This window comes from Propithecus coquereli, unplaced genomic scaffold (assembly GCF_000956105.1).
Source record: "Propithecus coquereli isolate 6110/MARCELLA unplaced genomic scaffold, Pcoq_1.0 Scaffold423, whole genome shotgun sequence".
Lineage (NCBI taxonomy): Eukaryota > Metazoa > Chordata > Mammalia > Primates > Indriidae > Propithecus > Propithecus coquereli.
In genome coordinates this window covers 2,520,440-2,538,950 of record NW_012149986.1, presented here as the reverse complement: position 1 = coordinate 2,538,950, position 18,511 = coordinate 2,520,440, and positions in this window count along the sequence as shown.

Sequence of the window (18,511 nt, the reverse complement as noted above, 5' to 3'; positions counted from 1 at the left end):
GGCACTCTAGCTTGGATGACAGAGCAAGACTCTGTCTCAAAAAAATAAAATAAAATAAAATAAAATAAATTAAGTATGTGTGAAGCTATGCCTACAATTCATCCTGGCACAATGGCTCTTCAATTGTGGACATGCAAAACTCAAGAAAAAAGTTATCTGCTCCTAAAATACAATGGTGGGATACGCATAGGATAGCAGATACAGATATTCTCATTCAAAAGGGGAGAAAATAGAAGGAAAAATGAGTTACCAGTTCCAAGCAATTTCGAAATCCAGCCTGGCATACTCCATTGGGTTTCAAGGTCTGGAGACACTTGTCTGTGGTCCGTGGCTCTGCCCTCTGGGCTCACAGCTCCTCGCTCTGGCTTGGCCGGTCTGCCCTCTGAGTCATCCTCCACCCCACACCCACTTTCTGTCATGAAAGGTAGCACCTGTTTGCAGCTGAGCAGTTTGTAACTGATGCCTGTTTCCTGCCTAAGAATTTTGAAGGTCCATTGGCCTTGTTTTATTTTGCTTTCTCTGCATTTTTTGGTCCAGGATGGCTATATTTTTACTGATATAAAATTCTCAAGAACCTCATGGTTCTCTCATGTATGCCACTGGGATTCAAGCCATGAAACAGAGGCTCCTCCACAGAAAACTCCCAGATAATCCCACCTCTATTTGTGGTGTCTTCTGGGATGATTGAGAAGATCTGTAAGTCACACAGAGTTTCAACTAGCTGCTGATGCCCAGAAGTCTGGTTGCTGCAGGTGTTATCTGAGACTAAAAGCAGCATGGACTTCTCCCTACCTTCCCCCAACCCTGCATAAAAGCTCGCTGCTTCATCTCTGTGACAAGACAAATCTGAGAGACTGCTCTCCTGTCTTCCCACTTTTGCCAAATCCAATACACCTTTCTCTATCTCCAAGCGTCGCTGTCACAGTGTTTGGCTTTAGCTGTACATTGTGTGCACAAGCCTGAATTTGGGGTTCTGCAACACATTTACAATGTTGACTTCCAAATGTGTCCTTCATCCCTGATCTCCTGAGACTTTCTTCTGTATTTCCAAATCCACGCTTGAAATTTCCACCTGGATATCTCATGAGTTTTTAAATTCAAGAGGACCAAAGACCCATCTCCACAAAGAGAAGCTGAACTAGAAAGCCCCATCCTGGTCGTAGCTCCCAGGCGTAGCTCACTGGGGCACTGTGAGAAAGGGATTCGTCACTGGAAAGTAGAGACTGGACTAGTTTCTGGGTTTCTGACTGCTGCGTAGAATCACAGGAGTTCTGTGAAAGGCCGTCCAGGGCTGCTGCTGGAGAAGAGACAGTGGGTGTGGACAGACTGCATCCAAGGCTGCCACGCCCACTTGCACCAGAGCAATACTGGGTTCAGCTTCGTGGGTGTGGCTCCTGGTAAAAAAAATTAAAGAAAAAAAAAAGAATGCAAGTGTCTTTGAAACACACATGTGTATGTATTACTCAGATCTTTTCAGTGCAGATTTTCTTGAAATCCTCTGCCTCTGAAATATATATGTGCCGCTCAAGAGCACGTGTCTCAGTCCCAAGCTAGCAGGTGCCCTGCCAGGACTGTTTCACATACACCTGAGAGAGCCCAGGAAGGAAATGCAAATCTTCCTCTGTACAGTCCCCAGCTTACAGCCTTTAGAATCTGTCAACAGGAAAAAACCCAAACTCTGTAAAATAATTTTAAAGAGATTTACTCTGAGCCAAATTTGAGGACCATGACCCGGAGTCACACCCAAGAAGCCTTGAGCAAGTGGACTCGCTGTGGCTGGGTTACGGTTTGGTTTTATAGTGTTACAGCAGAATTGACCGGGAACAAACCGAGAGGCATGCTGAAGTACAGCCAAACAGGTTTTATTACGCCTGCGGGCTCAGAGGGGACTCGCCACCAAATTCTGAGCCCTGAACAAAGAACGTAGCAGTCTTTTATATATTTTGCTTAGGGAGGAAGTGGGGCATGGTTACAATGTGGTTATCTTTAGTGGGGCAGAGTCCTGAGCAGCCTTAGTGTTGGTATGGAAATTGCTGCGGGTGATTTATGAGAGCGGCAGCTGCTGGGGAGAGGTTGTGGGGGTGGAAGCCTGGTAGTGGAATTTTCCAATTTTCCACTTCAATAGATTTCAGGCAGACAGGGGTTACAGGTAAAGCCATAAATCAATACGTGGGAGGCATACATTGGTTTGGCCCGAAAAGGTGGGCCATCTCGAAGGGGGCTGGCTTACAGGTTATAGGTGGGTTTAAAGATTCTTTGGCTTGTAATTGGTTAAAGACATGAAGCTTTGTCTAAAGGCTTGGAATGTTTTAAGATAAGGAGCTGTTTATCAGAGATAAGCCAGGGACATAGATTTGTTGTGTAAATTGAGGACCTGCAGGTTTGTCTTGCACAGCCTTAGGCCTACCTATTAATGGGTTACAAAGGATGTCCTCAAGAAGGGAGGGGGGCATGGTGAGGCATGTCTGACCTCCCTCCTCCTGGCAGGCAATTTAGTTTTAGGATATTCCTTTGGCCACAAGGGGGTCCATTTAGTCAGCCGGCGGGGGGATTGGGGGGCATGAGCCTTAAAATTTTATTTTAGTTCACAAGCCTAAGGTGTTCCTGAGAAGCTCCTGGACAGATAGCATGGAGGGAAAACTCCAGGCCTTTGTATCCTGCCCCGAACCATATCTCAGGGGCAAAATCATATCCCCTGAGATAAGCTTGACTGCATCTCAGAGATAACTGAGTGTCTAGGAACAGAAGCAACAAGAAAGACGGACAACCTGATGTCTAGCAACTGCCTGCTAATTACTCCACAACAATTACTATTTTTCTTTGTCCCCATAAAAGCAGCCAGCCACTTGGCTTCGCTGCTGGCATCTCCCTACTTTCTTTGGGATGCCACCTGCAGGGAGAAGGCCATGCTCCCAGCAAAAAATCGGGTCCCTTTGGTAGGGGTCATTGCAAAGGATAAGAAAATAATAGAAAATGGAAAATAATGGAAATAAAAGAATACACAGAGACGAAGGTATAGTTTTATAGATTTATAAAGAGTATAGGCAAAGCGGGTACTCAGGGGGCCTTGGATGTCTCCGTCAATAGCAAAAGGCGAAGAGTGAAGTTTTACATGGCATTTATAGGTACAGTGATCGGTTGCCAGGGGTAACAGATTTACATAACAACAGGTAGTTCCTCTTAGGTTAAAAATTTTTCAAAAGTCTTCTTCAGACCCCTTAACTAATTCTATCTACTTGAACAAATGGTTACAAAATCTTTAAAAGACTAACTTCCAAGTTCTAAGGTAAATTTATCATTTAAAAGAAGGGTTAAACAGAGATATATTGGCTCCATATTTTCTTTATCAAGTTATTGTGTATTGAACAGGTAGTCAGGAGTTTAAGCAGGAACTGTCCCTTGGGCTAATTGCTTTTAGCCACAGGTGGCTGTCTGTCAGGCGGCCACTCTTTGATCAGCTCTCATTCTGTGGCTCTTAGCAGACCTGTTTTGCTTTTCAAAGCAAGTCCAAACCTCAGGTCTGAGAATCGCAGCGCCATTGTGGGATACAGCCAGCTACTGATCTTTCAGAGATGCCCTCCTGAGGTGAAACAGCTTTACATATGCAAACTAACACGTTCACATATTCCTTCAGGGCAAAGCTCTGCAAAACTCCTGAGACATTTCTGTCTCCAATAGTTATAGTAATTTATGGAGCAACAACCACCCGTCTCTCTGCTCTCTCCCCCTTTCTCTCTCTCTCTCCCTCTCTCTCTCATTCTCTCTGTCCTTCTAAAGGAAAAAATGAATTTTACTTTTATATCTTAATCTCTGTGTGAGAAACCTTTCTCCACCAGGCCCTGAGCACCTACGAGCCTTTCCACCCTAACAATAAGTCCAATTAACAACAGAAAAACAAGCAGAAGTTTACTGACACATGCAGGGAAGGCCTCCGTTCCAAAGTATTTCTCTCTCAAGGCAGTGGCTTAGAGGCCTTGCCTAAACAGTATTTCCACAAAGAGCCACAATTCCTACATAATTTCAAGGCAAAGGTGAGAGCAGTTCTGTCTTTTAAAAGGCAGGAAATGTGGGAATGTGGTGTGAACTAAAATAAAATTTTAAGGCTCACCGCCCGCCCCCCCACTGGCTGACTGAATGGACCCCCTAATAGCCAAAGGAATATCCTAAAACTAAATTGCCTGCCAGGAGGAGCAAGGTCAGACATGCCTCACCATGCACTCTCCCTTCTTGGGGACATCCTTTGTAACCCATTAACAGGCCTAAGGCTGTGCAGACAAACCTGCAGGTCCTCAACTTACACAACAAACATATGTCCGGTGGTTTATCTCTGATAAACAGCTCCTGTGTTAGAACATTCCAAGCCTTTAGACAAAGCTTTAACCAATTACAAGTCAAATAATCTTTAAATCCACCTATAACCTGTAATTCCCCACTTCGAGATGGCCCACCTTTTTGGGCCAAACTAGTGTATGCCTCCCACGTGTTGATTTATGGCTTTACCTGTCTCCCTGAGATCTATAAAACCAAACTATAACCCAGCCACAGCGAGTCCACTTGCTCAAGGCTTCTTGGGCATGGCTCTGGGTCATGGTCCTCAAGTTTGGCTCAGAGTAAATCTCTTTAAAATTATTTTACAGAGTTTGGCTTTTTTTTTTCATTAACAGTGGTAAAATCTGCTTCAGATTCCTCTGGTGCCTGTGGCGCCTTCTCTGGGCCAGCAAACCAGTGCTGTCCGGAGGCCGAGGCAGAGTGTCCCCTATGTTTTCAGTGTCTTTGACTTAACAGTGCTCAGTACTTGGGGGAGAAATATTTCGGTTTCCTTCACAAGGATGCCCAATATCTTCACTATTAGTTCATATTTTTTCTGGACTAGTTTATTCTGGTAGATGAAAATAAGGTTTTAGTGGTACAACTAGTGAAAATGGGAGGCAAGATAATCACTAATGGTAAATTGTATGATTGTCAGGAAAACCCACGGGAATCAATTGAAAAATAAAAATAATGGGATTTAGCAAATTGGCTGGGTAGGAATTCAGTATAAAAACACCATTGACTTTCTTATGTGCAAATCACAATAAAACTAGGAATTGCAGTGGAAGAAATAATTTTCCTTACAATACCATTTACAAAAAGAATGATGATGTTAAAGCTCTTAGAACTGAATTTAAGAAGGCATTTGCAGAAAAGTCATGACAAACTTTACTGTTTTGCCAAGGAACATAGAAAAAAACACATGAAAGAAAAAAATAAAGAAGTTGAATGGTTGCATAAATAAACAAATTGAAAAGAAATATTGGCCTAATATAAAGACATTTATTTTCTCCAAATTAGTTCAAAAATTGAAATGATTCCAATTATAGTTTTTAACTTAACAAAATGATACAAAATTCTATCGAGAAATTGCTTCTTGTTAATTCGCAAAGCATTTTGTTACAGAATCTGCCTGCTACTTACCCCATATCCAATCTTCCCCTTTTCTCTATTTCACTGCGGACAGCAACGTCCACAGACAAAGCACAACATTCACCAGCCTCCCTTGCAGCTTGGTGTTGCCAAGCAACAAGGTCTGGCCAATGGTATCTCTTAATTGTTTGGTGTGACTTCTGAGCAACCACCTTCGAAACTGTCTCACGCACTTCCCCTTCTCTGTCCTTCCTCCTGCTGACGCCTGCTCCTGTCTGGAGCCCTATGGGCCATGACAGTCTGGCCGAAGTCCTGGGGACACCAAGATGTGTAGGAGAAGTCACATGTCTATTATCATTAAGGAAATCACTTCAGCCCTGTCTAGCACTCAAGGTTTACTTTTTTGTGTGTGTATATGAGAGAAACAAATCATCCTCTTTTTTCAGCTATTATATTTTGATACTTCTGTTATATTCAGCCAAACCTAATAATCCTGATTGATACAGCATTCATTATTGGGAATAAATAAAAAATAGACATACATCTGTATTTCTGATATGAACAATTACCCTAAGATAATTTTTTCAATAAAAAATAAGTGTTTAGAAGTTTGTGTTACTTTGGTATGAATTGTTTAAAATCTGTATACTTTAAAAATGGATTCTCTATTTGTATTTTGTTATATTATGTGAGTAAAAATATCTCTTTTCTGTAAGGATATGCAGAAAATTTATGCATGATACATTGTTTGAAAATTTTTAAAGTATGTATTATGTTTATTTTTAAATACCAGTGTGGATTTCCTAATAAATCTTAACTAAAAAGAAAAGATTTGTTATTTTAAAAGGTGGTTACCAGAACAATGTAACCTTCAGGCAAGTAACCACCTGTGCCTCATTTCTTCATTTACAAAACGGCAAAGTTTTACTGTGATTTTTGTGGAGTCTGCCTCATCTGCAGCAAGAGCCGTCTGGGAAGTTAACGTGTAGCTCAGAAGCCAACACACAGCGGACACCTGAGGGTGCGGCTCTGGGCGCGCACACACTTAGGGGCGCCTTCCATAGAGCAGTACACGCATGGCACACACATGGGGTGATTCAGGGCACACATGCTCTGGTTTGGGGCTCCACGACAAATCAAGTCAGGGCTAAAGGAAAGCCTGTTGTACTTTGTGAAAGTTGGTCTTGTTAATTGGGTCATTCTTGTCACATCCACCTAAAAGAGAGTCGAGAAGCCACGGAGGAAAAGCATTCAGGGCACATAGCGTCGCTCCAGGACTGTCGTTCTCTGCAAGCCCGGCTGCTGGAACTGACCGCTGTAACCTGAGGCCAGGTCATGCAATAGTTGCTGAAACGACTTGCTGGGGCTGTCAGACTAATTTTGCCCACTGCACTCATTGTCATTGACCAGTCGGAGCTGGCCAGCTCTCTGGAGCCCTGCTACTGCGGCGGACTTTCTCACAAAGTAATATGTAACATTTCTTCTCCCCTTTATAAAACCCCCACCTTCTCTTTGACCTTCTCTTTGCTCTTCGTTCATACCAAAGACCACCTAGTCTGTAAGCCCGGAGTTAGAATTATTGGTTCCCGAATAAAACATTAAATTTAGAGATTAATCTCTACATTTTTATTTTAACTTAAACAAGTTATAGCAAATTTGAACGAATTCTAAAAACAAACAAAACAAAACGAGTCAGTACTACTGTCCCGTGCTGCCTCTCCAGCCTGGCACCAGCAAAACAGAGCACTCCTGCCAGGCCCTGGCCTTCGGGGCCGCACATGGGGCGAGTGCTTCCTACTGCACGCGCTTGCCTTGTTGACAGGGGGACTTGGGGATGTTTCATCTGTGGAATGTGAGCTCGTTTTGGGCGTGACTAAATGAAGAAACTATATTAAATGTTGAAAAACACTCGGTAAGATACTTCCAGCTTTTGTTCATATCAGTATACTTTCAAATGATTGGCTCATTTTAAAAAAATTTTATAGTCTGCCTTTTTGCTTTCTATCTAGTCGGCAGGCCCATCTTCCTGCTTCTCATAGACACTGTATGTGCGACTTACATTCGTGTGTGTGTGTGTGTGTGTGTGTGTGTGTGTGTGTACAAAGTTGCCTGTGGCAACTTTGAGATAAGGCTGATAATTTTTTAAATTGATGTTATATGCTTTTCTTTTTTGCCAGTTGGTATGTGGTACAATTTCTCTCCCTCTTTTTTTCTTCCTTCTTTAGTCCTAAAAATTTATTTCACTGATTTTAGGTCCCTTTCCAGCCTCTTTCTTCCTTCTGTATATGCTGATTTTCATGATGACTCTAAAGATACGGATTCTTTGCGGTTTCTCCTTTTACCTCTGGACAGTGAGAGTTCTGGAACATCTTTGTCTTTTAATCCTGTTTATCCTTCTGTTACCTTAACTTATTTGATACCTTTCCACATTTTTTTCTATGTGCGTTGGCTATTCCATTCATTTCTTTGATTTCTTATTCTTTTTATTGTTTTGATTATTATTTTAGATAAGAATGTACTACCATTTCTGGCCATGTGGCAGTCTGGAGAGTCAACAGAAATCCTGCGTTCAGGAAATGCTAGATAGTACTAGGTGAAATATTGCAAAATACCATAAAAAAATACATGGATAATCTAGAAGAATAAGGGAACTCTTCAGGGGCAAGAAGCAAGAAAAGTGAAAACCTACCAGGTAGACATTCACCGGTACCAGGCCTCCGTCTAAGGGAAGGGCTAATTCCAGCAGGCTGGGAGCCTGCTGGGTTTCCATCGGCTTCCCAAGGGTGGGTAAAAACCTTGACTCTCACAGTGTGGGAGGCCAGATTAGAAATATCCAAAAAGCAAAGACATGCAGGGTGGCACCTTTCCTGGGTAAACATGATGTAAAACACCTCTAACAGGGAGCTAGTATGGATACACACTGTGTCAGCCTTCATTCCGGGCCGAAAAGGAGACTCTTATCTAAGAAATCCTAATGCAGTGTCACTATGTGAGGTCTGTGGCTTGCCCTCAACTGTAGGTTTGCCTGAAAATATCTCAAGCACAAATTAATTTACAGTGAGAGTTACTGGTGCTCCAGGCATCTAGCAAAACATTAAATCCTCTCTGGAGGAATGGTAAAAATGGATCCAAATAGTTAAGTAATTATAATTAATAGAAATAGAATCAATTTTTGAAAACAATTGGGGAAAAGTATAGTATGGGACTAGAGGTCATATTGTCCAAAATAAAGCTAAAAAATCCCATAAATAAGATAAGCAAGAGTTGGAAAGGAAAAATATAAGTTTTTCATTGTTTGCAATATATGGCTGTCTATATAGGGAATCCAAAGACTTTATAGACATATTATTATAATTGCTACAAGAGTTTAAAAAGATTATAAAATATAAAATTAATTTGCAGAGTAAATTGAGTCTCCACATTTTAGCACAAATATTTAGAAATGCTATGCTTATGAAAGATGTCATTTATAATACAAATCAAATAATAAAGTAAGTAGGAATAAATCTAATAAAATTTGAGCAAGACATTTATGGAAAATAATAGAACTCTTTAGAAAGACATCACATCTCACGATTAAAGTACAATAACTATTAAACATAACAAATATATGATATTTGTATTTAACATATCTATACTTTATATTCAATTGTTATTTATACCACTAAATTATGATTATGATATCATGACATTTATTATTTAATTATATAAATCATAATATATTTGATTATTCTATACACTCAAAATTAAATTATAAAACTTTACTGAAAGATATTAAAGAAAAGCTAAATAGATATCATTGTTGAAGAATATTTTATATGGTAGAGATATTATTTCTCTCTAAATTGATCTATAGATTTTTTTTTTAAATTTCCATTAAGGGGCTTGACAAATTGATTTTAAAGCTTATATGCAAGCATAAACATACAGAACAGACAAGAGATAAGAGGCTTTTGTAGAAGAAAAACTGCTGGGGGCTGGAGTTGGGGGGGGTGCCCTGCCATTTATCCAGACTTGTTACAAACCTGTCACAGTTAAGAGAGTGTGGTAATGGCGAAGAAATATACCAATGGATTATTAGAACAAAGGGCCTAGAACTATACCAGACATATTAAAAAACCCATCTGGGAAGAGCTGGCCTTGTAGATCGGTTGGGAAAAAAGGGGTTATTTAATAAATGGTGCAAGGACAATTGATTATTATGGGAAAAAGATGTAAGTCAGGAAGGATTAAAGATGTGCATGTAAAAAATAATATTTTAAAAGTTTTAAAAATTCAAACAAGTGTCATAAATAGGACACTCAAAGCACAAATCCTATTGAGAAATTCTGTTCAATTAAAATACAAACTTTCATCCATCAAAAAGTATAATATAGATGAGCCAAACACTCAAAAGACATTTATAAAACCAACAGCTTACTAGTACCAAAAGTACATTTAAAAACTTAAAGCAATAAGGTAAACAGCCCAGTAGAAAACTGGTGAAAGACATGACGAGGCAGTCCACAGTTAAGGAAACACTAAACATAGGGCTTAGTGGTATTGTTAGTTAGAGAAATAAAAATTAAAACCACAATTTCATTCTCAACATTGTTAACAAGGATGTGGGGTAATGGAAATCTCATCCACAGCTGTGGGGATGTATAGAGCCACTTTATAGGACGATTTGGCACCACTTAATATAATTTGGAATTTTTCATTTTCTAAACTCTAGGTATATACCTTTGAGAAATATACCCTATGTACACTCCAGAAAAATTCTTGCAAATGTTCACCAATAGACATGTAAGGGAATAGTCACAGTACCGGTATTCATGGCAGTCCCCCAAAACAAACAACTCAAATGGTTGACAGTAACAGAATGGATAAGTAAGCTCTTCTACATATTAGACATACATACGTGTACACATATACTGAATATACAGTGACGAGAATCAATGAATTACAGTTAGGAACTTTAACACGGATGCATATCAAAAGTGCAACTTTGAGCAAAAACAAGATGCACAGAGTATGATTCCAGGTATAGAAATCTCAAAACAAAATCAAATAATAAATTGGCTTAATGATAGACAAGTATGTGGCAAACTATAAGGAAAAGCAGATTAACACAAAGTTCAAATGCAAAGTAGAAAACCAGTACCAGGGAGAGTCTAACAAGGAGTTTCAAAGACACTGGTAATGTTTCATTTCTTAAGCTGTATTATGAACTAAATTGCGTTTCCCCAAAATTCCGACATTGAAGCCCCTGGTCCCCACTGAGACTGTATTGGAGATGGGGCCTTCAGGGGGTACCTAAGGTTGCATAAGGGCATAAGGGTGGGGCCCTAAGCTGATAGGGTTAGCGTCCTCACACAGCACTAGAGAGAGCTTGCTCTCTTTCTCAGTCTCCCTCTCCCCACACACAAGAGATGTCAAGTCAGCGCACAGTGAGATGACAGCCGCCTTCAAGCCAGGAGAAGAGCCTCAGAATGAAACTTATCTTGCTGGCACCCTGATCTTGGACTTCCCAGCTTCCAGAACTGTGAGGAAAAAAATTTCTGGTGTCTCTTATATTTTGTTATGGCAGCCTGAGCAGACTAAAACAGGCTGGTTAATGGATATTTATTATTTTGCTTTAAACAGTACATATCTATTAATATTTTATAGATCATTTTGTGTGACATATTTAATGAAAAATATTAAATAAAATAGAATATATGTAGATTGCAGACTATTGCCTTCAGCCAGAGATCTTAAACATTGCCACAAAAGAATAAACTATGAACAGTTCTGTAAAGCAGTGTGTGGAGTTTGCATAAATTTAAATAAAATGTGTAATGTGTTAAAAGTCATAAATAAGCACAGGGCCAGAGGTAATGTGAGAATTCATCAATCACGGGGAGCAGGAGCCAGCCACGGTTTGCACTCCTATTGGGAGTTTGGAAACCGGACTTTGCAAACCCCCTTCCCTTGAGGTCTTCCTGAGGCAGAGGCTCGCGATGCTTCTATACGTGGAAAGTGGATTCAGACGTACACCTAGTTTTCGCATAAGCAAATACCCGGCTTGCGGACTAAGTGAGGACTGGGGTGTACAACGTGAGGATGGTCGGGAGCGGCTGACCCGGCAGCGCGCTGCAGCAGGGCGGCTCCTCCACCGTTGCGGCTGCAGGTCCCCCGGCCACCCTCTCCCTAAAGGAGGGTTGTAACTCACGGGGAAGCTCCATGCAGCTGCTGTGCAATTCAGAGACCAAAAGGACCTCCCTTTCTAGGATGGAAGTTGTCCTCGGATTTTCCTACCATGCGGAAATAGCAAAGAGGAAGTAGGGCCTTCGCACTGCGGCCGGTGGAGGCGGAAGAATCGCTGGAGGCCAGGAGTTTGCGACCGTTGAGACGAACAGAGCACACGGCGGGACCTGTCTCAGAAAAAAAGGAAGGGAGGAAGAAAGAAAGAAAGTTAGCCGGCGTGGTGACGCGCACCTGTGCTCCGAGCTACTCGGCAGGCTGAGGCAGGAGGATCGCTTGAGCCTGGGACTTCGAGGTTGCAGTGAGCCGGGCTGACGCCACTGCACTCCAGCCTGGGTGACAGAATGAAGTCCTATCAAAAAAAAAAAAAAAAGGGAAGGCCTTATTAGTACACCTCCACTCTTCCTGTGAGTTTCCCTGGTTTTGGGTTATGGACGAGGGGAGAAAAATAAAACCTTGCCAAGTAATGGTAGCACAGTTTCTTGCAGCTGAGATATATTTTTAAATTTTAAATTTTTATTTTTAATATTTTAAAGGATTAATTACACTTTCTTAGGAAAATCCTCATGTTTCAGGTGTCCTCTCCTTTTGCCAGTTCCTCCCCAAATGGCTTCCAGGTAAGTTACAGGTAGGGCTCAAATGGCCACGGGATCCCGTGGGAGCTGTCCCCCGAATTCCGGCTGTCCCTCGGCTGCAGGGTGACTGAGCTGGTCTCACCTGGCTCCCGGACTGGGCTCTGCTGACGAGCGCCTGTTCCATGGGCCCTCTGGGGGTTGTCCGGCCCTGACCCCTGCTTGCTTCCGGGTGCCGTGCCCTGCATATTTTGACCACGTGACTCCCACCTGCCCGTCCGCGTCCCCGGCGGGTTGTGGGCGCGGGAGGCTGCCTCTGCCCCACCCAGCCAGCCGTGCCTTCTGCTGCCCATGCGGTCTCACACCGATGACAGGTCTGCAGCCTCCTGGGGCTTCACCTGGGGAGGGTCAGTGGCGCCAGGTCTCCTTGGAGTTTCTGCAGCACCCCGCCTCCCCACTCGGAGACTGGTGCGGGAGGGCTAGAGCAGGCAGGACCGCAGCATCCCCTCCGCCCGCCCCGGCCCTCCTCGTCCAGACTCCCTGGTCTGGAAAGAGCCAGGTTTTCACTTTCTCCTCCTCCCGCCAGGGAATTCCCCTGCACCTTGTCCCTGCTTTTCCCTGGAGACGTGAAGCCTAGTGGCTTAGCCTCAGTGGAAGTGTTGCAGCAGAGCTGACCGGGAACACACCGAGTGGCACATGGAGATTTGGCAAAAACAGGTTTTATTCCACGCCAGCCAGCAAGGCCCAGAGGAGAATTTGTTCTCCCCAAATTCTGAGCACCAGGCAAAGAGCACAGCAGTCTTTTATACACTCTGCTTAAGGGGAGGGGCATGGCTACAACAGGGTTAACTTTAGTGAGGCAGGGTCCTGAGCTACTTCAGGGCCTGGTACTCTAATTGCTGCAGGTGATTTATGAGGGCGGCAGCTGTGTTGGGGGGGGAGTTGCAGGGGAGGAGGCCCAGGGAAAGGGTGCAGGGGAGGAAACCCGGTAGTGGAATTTTCCAATTTTCTACTCTAGTGCAATTCTCCAATTTCCCACTTCAGTAGAAAGGATTTTCCCAGTCTGCATCGGGCTTGCAAGAACTTTGATATGGGAGTAATGAGTTGATTAAGAACACGGGATAAAAGAGAATGAAACAAATGCAGCTGTGCTCCAACGACGATGTTTCAGTCAATGATGAATCACATATATGTCAGTGTCCTATAAGATTATGAAGGAGCTGAAAGTTCCTATGGCCTAGTGACATCACGGCTGGCCTAACACGGTGCAACGCCTTCCTCCTGGATTTGTGGTGATGCTGGGGTGAGCAAACCCACAGTGCTGCCAGGCAGGATGGGAATTTAGACAAGAGATGTTTAATTACTAGTGTGTGAAAAACCAGGTTCTTGAACCTTGTGTTTATAATACATTATTTTGTAACATAAGATTGCTGTGAACTACAATTTTAAAATTTAATTCATTCTATTTTTATGTACCCGTTTCTACTTTAGCTCACATTTTGTACAATGTTTGGGAATAACGAAGTTGTGAAAAATCAAAGTTAGAAGAGGCCTCAAGAAGTCTGGGACTCTCGCCTTGTATTCTGAGCGTGAGTCTGGTCTGCAGAGCATTTCTTCAGTGCCCGTCCAGTCTCTGCCTTTTTTTTTTTTTTTTTGAGACAGTCTCGCTTTGTTGCCTGGGCTAGAGTGCCGTGGTGTCAGCCTAGCTCACAGCAACCTCAAACTCCTGGGCTCAAGCAATCCTTCTGCCTCAGCCTCCCGAGTAGCTGGGACTACAGGCATGCGCCACCGTGCCCGGCTAATTTTTTCTATATATATATATTTTTAGTTGTTCAGATCATTTCTTTTTATTTTTTAGTAGAGATGGGGTCTCGCTCTTGCTCAGGCTGGTCTCGAACTCCTGACTTTGAGCAATCTACCTGCCTCGGCCTCCCAGAGTCCTAGTGTTGTAGTGTGGAGGGCGCGAACAGACCACAGGAGAATTCAATGAAGCCAAATTGAGAGTCTTTATTAGCTGGCCAGCGACCACCTCCGCCCGCATAAAAGCAGTACGAGAGGATGGCACCATCTCAAGTTTCTACGAGGGTTTTATACTATTTTTGAGGGAGGCTATGTGGCACAGTGCAGGTGTTCAGGGAACAAAAGCTGGGAGTGAAGTCTGGGTTGTAAGATACAAGGTCACAGGGCATAGTTGCTCTCACAGATCTCTGGCGCCCGAAGGCAGATTACAATCCTTAAAGCAAGCTGCAAGCAGGGTTACAGAAGCAGATGGCAGTTATTAGACAAAAGACTATTCTTTCGGTGTATCACTTCAACTATGTAACTATAATTTAGCTAGCCCCTGGTTTTCTGCTTAGTTCATTTATTAACCCCTTATTGTAAAGCTCTCAGCTCACCACACTAGGATTACAGGCGTGAGCCACTGCGCCTGGCCCAGTGTCTGCTTTTTTAGGGGACCCTGTCCTGGCCTTCCCAGAGCTGAGCCACTTTCGGTGCAGCAAGAAGTCCCGGGCAAGGGCATGTGCCCTGTGGAGCCATGCGCCAGTCTCCTGGCCTAACCATGGGCCAGGCAGTGGCCAAAGGGCGTCAATTTGCAAGCATTTGGGTGGAGTTTGCACAAGTGGGCTGGGGTCTCCCTGCAGCTGTGAGAGGACCCCCAGGGCAGCGCAAACCTGGGAGGGGAAAGAGAAGGACCTGGGTAGGGACTGGGCAGGGCAAGCCTTGATGAAGGTTGTTTCTTCAGGGTAGGAGGACAGCACATGCTTATTTAATTGTTTGTAAGCTTGATTTGTATCTTTTAAATATTTAAATACAAAAAAAACGTGGCATGTGGGCCTCCATTTGCTCTCTTGCCCAGCGCGTGCACGTTCGGAGAGGCTGTCTTGAGTGCTGGGGGAGCTCGAGCTAACACGACAAAATGGTTCATTCCATTTTGGGACACAGCTAAAGGTTAAAAAGCTTTTTTAAAAAACTAAAGCCAAAATCTATCTCTTTCATACATCCATTCTTTGTATCCCCAAACTATATTTATAGAAAACTCTTCAATAATTCAAATATCTCCTAACTTAGAACATCTTCCCTAGCTTTTCTCAAATTAATGTTGATTTACTGTCAAGTATTTCTCTGATTCTAGTAAGAACAGAAGGAAAAAGATGAAGGACTGCGAGTAGTTATTTAAAAATAAAATCTGACAGTTACCTCACATTATAATCAAAAAGCAAATTTCATTATAAAAATTTATTTGCTCATTTCATTAGACATGAAAGGCAGGTTTATTATTATTATTATTTTTTATTTTATAGATAGGAGAGGTTTAAATAAATTAGGTGATTTTCCTAAAGTCTCCAAACTGACCTATCTTTAGACTGGCTGTACTTTAACCAGCTGTTTGATCCCAGAAAAGTCACTATTTCTTAATCACGGTTCTTTCTTTTGTAGAAAGCTGTGACCTGTTTTTCAAAGCTGCCTCTAAGGTTCAGTTGGCCCATGTAGATGAAATGGGCTTCTGCATCTGTGACTGAAGGGTGTATAACAAAATACCCCAAAACTTAGTGGCTTAAGACAGTGACATGAGATTTCTCTTGTCTGTGGGTTTACTGGCCTTTCTTCTAGCTGTCTCCACTGGTCACTCATACGGCTGCAGTGGGCTGAAGGCGCAGCAGGCCTGGCTGGGGTGGCCGGGTCTCCTGGTGCTGGCGGAAGTATTCCGAGATGCGCAAGGCGGAGCGTGCACACGCCCTTCCCCTGCAATGCTGTCGGTTAAAGCAAGGGGCAAGGCTAGCACCGACTCAGAGGATGTGGAAATAGGCTCCATCTCCTGGTGGGAGCTGCAGCAAAGTCACCTTGCAAAGACTTGTAGACCCAGGGAGGCGCCATTCACTCGGGGTGTCGAGGCAACAACCTACTTACTTCTGGCCCCATCCCTGCCAAGACTCCCACAGTCTCATCTTGTCCCAGCAGCGGGCGAGAAGCCGTGATCTTGTGATCTGTGTCAGGTCTGGATGCAGATGAGGCTATGTGGGTACAACTCCTCTGGGTGGCGCTTACCTTGGGAGTGACTCTGGTTTTAGGACTAGAAAGCTGAGAAGGGGTGGCTCACACTGGGGTAGCTGCCTGATGCTCGGCAGCCTGGTGTGCCCCTTGTCACCAACCCCAGATGCCATAGGGTGTTATTCCTACAGCCTTCCCCGCCCCACTGGCAACATCAAAGAAGGGGGCAAATGAATGGTCAGCTCAGTGTGTCCATTGGGGTCCTCCTGTCTGCACCCCCTATGGCGTCGAGGGGTGGTGCCAGTGTGCTAGAAAACTCATGTGGGAGATAATCTGCCTCTGGCCCACAGCGGCTGCACAAGCTTTGATTTGACCGTTCTCCCACTTTGTTGTCTGGGTACAGCGAGAGAGCCAAAGCTCGCCACATCTGCCAAGGAAGGCTGCTGTCTCATTTTGGGGAGGCTTCTAAAATCAATTTTACGGTTGTGCCAGTGTCTCAATATCTTTACTATTCACATTAAATATGCGATCATGTGACCACTTGAAAGCAGCACCATGAACTCCTCTTCTTGCCAGCCCTTCTTAGCAGGGCTTTCCTTGATAGTGATCAGTGGTTACCATTACAGTCTTCCTGGTTTCTTCTGCTCTGGAAAACGTAGTGCGTGAGTGCCACGCGTGCTGTGCGCAGGCTACGTCATGCGCCACGAAGAATTGGTTTCATAACCACTGGCGTTATTTTCAAGGGAATTGTATCCTGTAAACAGGAACCTCATGAGAAAACACAAATGAGCAATAATAGTTTCTGATATTGGTACTCAGATAAAAGCCCTTATTCAGTTTCCAATGGCTTTAATATGCATAAATCTCCCAGCACACCTGCATTAGAAAGGCAATTCCTGTACTCATTATGTTTGTACATACATACATGCATACTTACATAATGACATACACATATACGTAACGATGCACGCGTATACGTACATGTAATAATACACATGCACACATGTTTCATGTTTTTGACCTCTAATACCTTGTAATTTTAGTTTTTTTTTTTAACTATCACAAATAGAATTTTTTAATCTAGTTGATCTTATTTACAGCTTCTCTGTTTTAGATTTTTTCAAAATATTAAAGGGATACAAGTGTTACTGTTTTGTGAATGAATTGTATAATGCAGAAGTCAGAGCTTTTAGTGTGCCCATCACCAGAGTAGCCTACCCTGTACCCAATAGGTACGTTTTATCCTTCACTCGCCTCCCACCCTACCCTCTTCTTAGTTTCCAGTGTTCTTTATACCACTATATGACCACGTATATCAGTGATCCCCAACCTTTTTGGCACCAAGGACCAGTTTCATGGAAGACAATTTTTCCATGGACCCGGTTTGGGAGGAGAGGGAGGCAGAGCTCAGGCAGTGATGTGAGTGATAGGGAGTGGCTATAAATACAGATGAAACTCCCTGGGCCGCTGCTCACCTCTTGCTGTGCGCCCAATTCCTAAGTTTCATGGAAGACAATTTGGAGGGAGGGGGTCAGGGAGAAGGGAAGATCAGGTAGTAATTCACGGCCCAGTACCAGGCCATGCCCGGCGAGTTGGGGATCGCAGATGTATATCCATCGTGTAGCTCCCACATGTTAGTGAGAACATGTGGTGTTAGTTTTTCCATTTCTCAGATACTTCACTTAGGATGATGTTCTTCAATTCTATCCAAGTTGTTGCAAAAGACATTATTTCATTCTTCTGATGACTGAGTAATACTCCATGGTATATATATACACATCACATTTTCTTTATCCACCTATCAATTGGCCCTCAGATTGATTCCATATCTTTTTGCAATTGTGAATGTGCTTGTAATAAACATTTATGAGCAGGTGTCTTTTTGGTATAATGGCTTCTTTTCCTTTTGGCAGATACCCAGTGCTAAGATTGCTGGATGGAATGGTAGATCTACTATTAGTTCTTTAAGGAATCTCCAGACTGTTTTCCCTAGAGGTTGTTCTAATTTACAGTCCCATCAACCATGTATAAGCATTCCTTTTTCATGGCATCCATGCCTGTATCTGTTGGTTTTTGATTTTTTAATAATGGCCATTCTGATAGGGTTAAGGTGGTATTGCTTTGTGGCTTAATTTGCATTTCCCTGATGATTTAGTGATGTTGAGCATTTTTCCATATGTTTATTGGCCATTTGCCTATCTTCATTTGAAAAAACCATTTATGATTGTGCCCACTTTTAATGGGGTTATTGTTTTTTTTTCTTGCCAATTTGTTTGAGTTGTTGTAGATTCTGGATATTAGTCCTATGTTGAATGTATAAC